Genomic DNA, 7,889 nt, shown 5'->3' with positions numbered 1-7,889 from the left:
AGGTTGACGGATGCCCGCTTGAGTACTTGGAAGGCTGTGTACTTGGTTTGGGGCAATCCCTACTATGATTGATTGACTTAGGAACATCCCATACTCTTTAAAGTATCAAAAGTTCCTAAGCCAATCAATCAGCAAGGTACTGAAACCAACCACTGCACACAGTCGCCTAGGGGCAAGTACAGTCGGGTTGCTGCCTGCCACATGCTCTTAATGACTCAGGTAAAAATTCAAGTATATATAAGCAAAATTTAAGTGCAAAATTTGAATCAAAATCGACTCAGTTGGCACTTTCATATATAAAAATCGGCCACAAGAGCCGGGAAGAAATGTTAAACCGGATCACCACCTAAATAGAAACAAACATAAAAAAATTGTTGTTGAAAGAAACATTCAAATACTCGGCACGAAGGCCGGAAAAGAAGACGACCTTAAGCTAAATAGAAGACAGTAAAACTTAATTATTAGGAGCAGCTGGTTGAGTAGAGTTCGCTTGAGCATCTTCTTTCTTTTGTTCATGCTCACCACCGTCTGTAACCTGAGCTGGCTCCTCCTCAACCTCGCGGTTAGCCCAAACGTGGAATTTCCCCGGGTCGGGTTTGCCCTCCTTGGCATTGATAACTTCATCGGCATACTAATAAGACAAGGCCTAGAGACCATACTCCTACCCCGGGCATGATGTGCCTCATGCCAGCTTCATGCGGTCCGTGCAGTCGGACTCGTTCTTTTCAACGATCCGCTCTTGTTCGACTACCAAGGTCGCCTTGAAGTTTTCTTGAGCTTGGGCCATCTCATTCTTTAGGAGGTTGACATCCGAGCGGAGTTCTATGTTCTCCTTGTCAACTACCTCAAGTGCCTAGAGGTTCGACTTAGCATTTTTTCAGCGCAGCCTCAAAGTCTGAGGCCTTTTTTCTTGGCAGTCTCTAGCTCAGCCGTTAAGCGCCTGATATTATCTGCTTATTTCAGTACAAACGCTTTAGACTCAAGTTCATTTATTGTATTTGAATAGAGAGCAACGTTTGTGGAGTCTTGTGCCGCTCTAATTGCTTGCTTTACCTCAATCTGCTTGCGCTCCCTTGAACTCTTCAACTCATCTACTCTAAGCAAGGCCTATGGTCACAAGCGGAGTGTTAAGAACCCAAACAGGAAATTACTTGTTAAATTTTATTTGAAGAGTTATACCTCAGACAGGAGGGCAGTGATCCGTTCAAGAATGAATGTCTCAATGCCCGGGATGGCGTCCTTCTCCTTCTTGGGGACTGTCCCAAGCATGGATTTGGCGTACTGTTGCACATCCGTCCACCGATGGGAATCTGCTCACAACCAAGATTGGGTGAGTAAGCTGCATAAGCAACACTTGTCTACAAGCGGCCCCCTAATGAACCCTCTAAAGTCTTCTGTGAGTGAGACTTCACCCGCATGGGCCAGGGAAGCTCAAACAAGAATCTGAAAGAACCAGTCGTACCTTGCTCAATTGTCTGCAGGTTGTCATCACCCACAGCTATGGCAGAACTTCGAGCCCCCTTAAGCTTTTCATCCTTGAGGCGCCGCTGCTGCGCCAAACTTCTTTCCTAGGTCAATCCCTAGGATAAAGCCCTGCAGGCTGATTCTCTTCCCCTCGATGTTGAGATGGGTCTTCTCAACCAGTAGTTCAGGGGACATCTAGATAGACGACACCTTTTGAGACTTAGAAGAGCTATTAATCGTCTCATCCAGCTTCCGCTTAAAGAACTTTTGGAAGGATTGGGGAACATCCTACAAGATAAATGGCTCGGTGGGCATACAACCAACAATGAGCCACTTTTGGTAGATGATAAAAAAAGAAACTCAAAGTAAACGGGTCAAATGGTTAATACCAATTGAGCTAGGGACTAGTTAACTAACCACCATGGCCGGAGAAGAAACTGTACAGACACCCATGTCTAAAACTAATGAGACCAGCCAAACACCACAAAAAAACCCCCAGTAACCATCGATCCAAAAGGATCCACCGGAAACCCTAAATCGGCCATCTCGCAGAAATCCAACCCCATCGGATCGACATCAGCTGCTGCTAAAGCGGCGTCGAAACCGTAGACCTGGTGGGATCCAGATCCATTTTCAAATACGGAATGTCGTTAACAGGCGCGAAAAACGAACTCATTGTTTCAGCACCTGCATCCTAGAAACAACAGCCCGTAAATATGCCAACCATTCTGCAGAACCTCTCTAAGTGTAGTAAGGAGCTGCGGTCCTCACCAATATGGGTAAGGGGGCAAGTCCATCACCGACAGCGGCCGTTGTGGAGCCCGTAGCAAAAAAGCCGGCGTCCTCGACCCTCAACCCTGAGCAGAAAGAGCTCATTCAGCTGCGGAAGAAGGTATTGGAGCTGGAAGCTCATAACCTGAATCGAGAATGGAGTGTGGAGGAAATAACCCCTACTCGAGTCAGCCCGGAGAAGCGAGTCCCACGCAGCGGGTCACCAACCTCAGAGCGAGGACCCATCCCGGAGAAAGACAAACGATCGCGAATCCAGGTTGTTCCAGATGATTCCCTATTTTGCCGGGAGATTCTGGAGGAACCAATGGAGAAAGTAAAGATGCCAAGCTGCAGATACAACGGAACCACAACACCAAAAAGCCACATGTCATCTTTTGAGAACCATATGGTACTTTACACTATGACAGACTCAGTCTGGTATAAAGCTTTCCCGCCGACCCTGGAGGGGCTGGCAGCGGAGTGGTATGGAGCCATTCCCAAATGTTCCATATACTTGTACAGCCAGTTGAAGAGAATGTTCATTGAGCATTTTAGACCCTGGTAGATCGAACCAAGATGACAACCGAGCTGATGTCGTTTGTTCAAGGAAAGACGAGCTCCCGAGGGAGTTCATCACCATATTCAACAAGGAGGCAACAACAATCCCAAATATGAGCCAAGAGGTAGCTCTACTAGAAATGCAGAATGGCTTACTACCAGGATAACTGTTCAGAGCGTATATGGGCGTAAGAGCCTCAAAACACTTGCTGAAGCGCTGGGCAAAGCGCACGAGTTCATCAAAGCAGACGAGACTGACAGAGCAATGCTGGGTAGGAAAGCACCTGGTGACTCGGTTAAGAGGGCAGAGGTCACCCGGGCAGAGAACACACCCAGGGTGGACCAGCCGAGCAGGGCTGAGCAAAACCGCAGAGAAGCGGACAGGACAGTAGGACTGAGAAGGTCAGACCCAAAGAGAGGGCCAAGGCCTAGGAGGTTCAACAATTATACTCCATTAACCCATTCCAGGTCTCATATATTCAGCGTGAACAAAGCTGATGACAAGTGGCAGAGACCCCCGAGGATGGTTAACAGAAATCGTGATACCAACAAGTGGTGTGACTTCCACAGGGACATTTGAAGGACAACATAGAAGACTTGGTTAGGAGAGGGTACTTGAATCAGTTTAAGCAGCGCGATGATCCTCCTAGAAGGAGGGATGAGGATAGAGCGGGCCGCCCTGACCGCAGAAGAGGTCATAGGGGCCCAGCCGGACACAGAGACATAGATGGCAAGCCAGAAGGCAGGGTGTATGTGATTAGCGGGGGCCTAGTACATGGGGGAACAGTCAACAGAGCGCGGGCTGACCTACGGGCGATGATACATCAAATAAATAACAATGATAAGCGTAGATGACCACCTCTTCCCCCGCAGCCGCATGCCACGTTTGACGAGTATGACCAGAAGGGCATAATTTACTCCCATGATGACCCGCTGGTGGTGACAATGATAATCTCAAACTGGGAGGTGGATAGAATACTGATAGACGGAGGCAGCTCAGCCAACATCATATACATCAGTGCGTTCAACGAGCTGAAGTTGGACAAAAAAGACCTGAAGAGGGTGAGCTACAAAGTCACCGGGTTTAATGGATCAGGGCTAACCCCAGAAGGTTTAATCGAACTCTTAGTCCGAGTAGGGGAAAGATCAAGAAGGCGTGATGTCCGGGTATAGTTCCTCGTGATAAACTCCCCTTCACCTTATAATGTGATCATGGAAAGACCACTCATCACCTTGCAGCCTATCATAACTAATGAGGGACGGTCAGCATAGCTCAGGGGAAGTCAGAAGACAGCCCAGCAATGTTACATAACCACCCTAAACCAGCCAGCAAAAACCAGACAGCAGCCTGGTTCTGAGAGAAGGTCCGCTGAACAACCTAAGAGGAAGTCGAGGAAAAGGAAGCGTGAAGAATATCACAGGGAAAAGGATAAGCAGAAGTTAGCAATGGAGAACTTCGAGCCTGCAAAAGGGGAAATGGCCAAGCCATTTCCCAGTGGGGAGCATGTCACAATCGAGCTCACAGAAGGTGACCCCTCCAGGACGGTAAAAATGGGGAAAGACATTAATATAGGAGTAGGGGTACACCTCATAGAGCTACTAAGAAAGCACAAAGACGTTTTTGCATTTTCCGCAGATGAGATGCCCGGAATTGACCCAGCAGTCATGGTACACAGGCTGAATGTGAAGGAGGATATTAAGCCAGTTAGGCAGAAAAAGCGAAGATTCTCCACGGAGAAAAACCAAGCAATCCAGGAGGAGGTAGAGAAGCTCATAGAAGCAGGATTTATTAAACCTTGTGAATACCCAGAGTGGTTAGCCAACGTGGTCATGGTAAAGAAAGCAAATGGCCAGTGGAGAATGTGTGTTGATTTCACAGATATTAATAAGGCCTGCCCGAAGGACTGTTACCCGCTGCCGCGGATAGATCAGCTGGTAGACTCAACCAGCGGGCACGCCCTGCTAAGCTTCATGGACGCCTTTTCAGGGTACCATCAGATCAGTCTGCATGAGCCAGACAGGCAGAAAACTGCATTCATCACTGAAGGGGGAGTGTATAATTACATAGCTATGTCCTTCGGGCTGAAGAATGCTGGGGCAACTTTTCAGAAGGCAATGGATAGAGTATTCCTTCACCAGAAGGGTAGAAATGTTGAAGTATACGTGGACGACTCAATTGTTAAGAGCATCACGCAGGCTGGACATATCATGGATCTGGGGGAAACATTTGCCACCCTGAACAAATATAAAATCAAACTCAACCCGAAGAAATGTGTCTTTGGGGTGAGCTCGGGAAAATTCTTGGGTTTTTTTATCAGCGAGAGAGGGATAGATGCCAATCTAGAAAAGGTCGAAGCAGCCCTCAGCCTGCCTGAGCCTAAGTGCATCAAGGATATCATGCGATTGACAGGCAGAATGGTCGCGCTGACCAGGTTCATCAGCAAGTCAGCGGATAAGGCCCTGCCGTTCTATCAGCTATTGAAAGGGAACTGAGAATTTAAGTGGGGGAATAAAGAGAAAGAAGCCTTTGAGGGCATTAAGGAGCATCTGACTAAGCTCCCAACAATGATTAGCTCGGAGCTGAGGGAAAAGCTGCAACTGTATATCTCTGCGTCAATACAGAAAATTGCAGCCGTTTTGCTGGTAGAAAGACAAAAGCAACAAAGGCTAATATACTTCGTGAGCCACGTGCTGAACAAGGCAGAGAAAAGGTACCCATTGGTAGAGAAGCTAGCCTTCGAAGTGGTCACAGCAGCAAGGAAGCTAAAGCCATATTTTGACGCGCGTGTAATAGAAGTCCTCACAAACCACCCATTGGAGAAAGCATAACAAAAAATGGATGCATCGGGCAGACTCTTAAAATGGGCAATTGAGCTTTCTGAGTACAAATTCAAGGTCAAACCTAGAGCAGCCATCAAGGCACAAGCTTTAGCGGACTTCATAGTGGAAGCTTCCTACGAGGAGAAAGAAGATGATATTGGGGTCTGGAAGGTGGAAGTGCATGGGTCCTTGGCCCAAACGGGGAGTGGAGCAGGAGTCATAATGACATCTCTAGAAGGAAACGTACTCGAGTATGCCATAAGGTTCAAGTTCAAAGCACCGAATAACGAAGCAGAGTACGAAGTGGCGCTGGCAGGCCTGCGTATTAGCCTCGCAGCAGGAGCCAGCAAAGTATACCTGCAAACTGATTCTCAACTCGTCGCCAGCCAACTGTAGGGGGCGTATGAGATAAGGGAAGCCACCATGCTGAAGTACGTAACCAAGGTAAAGGAACTGGTAGCCCAGCTAGTCCACTTCCAGATAGACTTGGTCCCCAGAGCAGGAAACTCTCAGGCCGGCGCCTTGTCCAAGTTAGCAAGCTCCACTTTACAAAGCCTAACAAGGACAGTGATGGTTGAAGTACTAGAAGAAAACAACATTGCCGAAAAAGAGCAGGTAAACTGCATTGGAAGGTAGAGAGCCTGGTTGTCAGACATCTTGGCGTACAAAGTCCAAGGCTCACTGCCCGATGATGAAGTACAGGCTAAGAAGGTGAAGAAAGACGCCAACTGGTATGTAGTGATGAGCGGGGAACTCAACAAAAAGGGCTTCTCAAAACCACTGCTGAGGTGTATTCCAAAGCGGGAGGAGGAGGGCATTATGGAAGAAGCCCACTCCGGAATATGCGCCAACCACATTGGTGGAAAAGCATTGGGAGTAGAGGTCCTCAGAAGGGGGGCATATTGGCCAACTCTTGCACAAGACGCACTAGCATATGTGAAAAAATGCGACAAGTGTCAAAAGTATTCACCAGTCATAAATCATCCAGCAAACGATCTAACTCCAATCCTCAGCCCGATCCCGTTTGCTTAAGGGGGAATGGACATATTGGGACCTTTCACCACTGGGTCAGCGGACAAGAAGTATCTCATTGTGGCGATAGATTACTTTACAAAGTGGATAGAAGTCGAGCCCACTAAGTACATAAAGGCAGCCCAAGTCAGGACATTCATATGGAAAAGAATCATCACAAGATTCGTGGTGCCATAGTGTATAGTCTTTGATCACGGGTGTCAATTTTACTGTGACACCATAAAGGACTACTTGGGGGACATGGGAACAAAGTATGCAAGTGCCTCAGTCTGCCACCCGCAGAGTAATGGTCAAGCAGAAGCAGCAAACAAGCTGATCCTGACAGCCCTGCAGAAGAAGCTGGAGGAGTACAAAGGCCTGTTGGAAAACCTAGTCATAGAGGTCTTGTGGGCAAACAGGACCACTAAGAAGGAGTCAACCGGTAAGAGCCCCTTCACCCTGGCCTACGGGGCTGAAGCAGTTGTCCCAGTGGAAGTACAAGTCCCCAGCCTGAGGATACAGCACTATGAGCAGCAAGGAAATGAAAAGCGTATGCTGGAAGAGCTAGACTTCCTGCCATAAGTAAGGCTGAAAGCAGCTCTCAAGTTCGCAGCCCAGAAGAGCAGGATTTCAAAAGCTTTCAACAAGAGGATCAAGCATAGGGAGCTCCTGCTCGGAGACTTAGTTCTTAGAAGGACAACAATAGTGGGAATAGGAAATCATCATGGAAAGCTATCAGCAAACTGGGAAGGCCCTTTCATCATTCATGAGCAAGTTAGACCAGGATCGTTCCTCCTTACAGATCAAGAAGGTCAAGTCTTAAGAAACAGTTTCAATGCGGATGTGTTAAAGAAGTATTTTTTTTAAATAGTCTGAAAAAACAAACATAGTTGTTTCAAGTCTAATAAACTTTTATTCAGTCCATGTTATGTTAATTAAGGCATTTGAGCCATTTTTATTAAATGAAATACAAGCCTCTACGTGAGGAGTATGCTGCGTAAATTTATTTAATATGTTATGCCCAAGCATCATATGCTAACATGAAGAAGTCAAATAAAGACAATAACAAAGTGTTAGAGGCAAGAAGCACTTTAGCGCAAAGTGGCAAAGCAAACGCATCCCTCCCTAAAACTTCACCTCACCTGCTCACAGCAAAACAGGGCACCACCTCGGGGACGCCTGAGGGGGAAGTGATGAGTGACATTTATGTTACCCTTAGGGGTAGTGTATTGGTCTCTTTTCTCCTGTTTTTCTTAGGTTTTTCT

The sequence above is a fragment of the Chenopodium quinoa genome, unplaced genomic scaffold (assembly GCF_001683475.1).
Source record: "Chenopodium quinoa cultivar QQ74 unplaced genomic scaffold, ASM168347v1, whole genome shotgun sequence".
Lineage (NCBI taxonomy): Eukaryota > Viridiplantae > Streptophyta > Magnoliopsida > Caryophyllales > Amaranthaceae > Chenopodium > Chenopodium quinoa.
The sequence above is the reverse complement of the archived record's forward strand: the minus strand, read 5'-3'. Positions refer to the sequence as shown.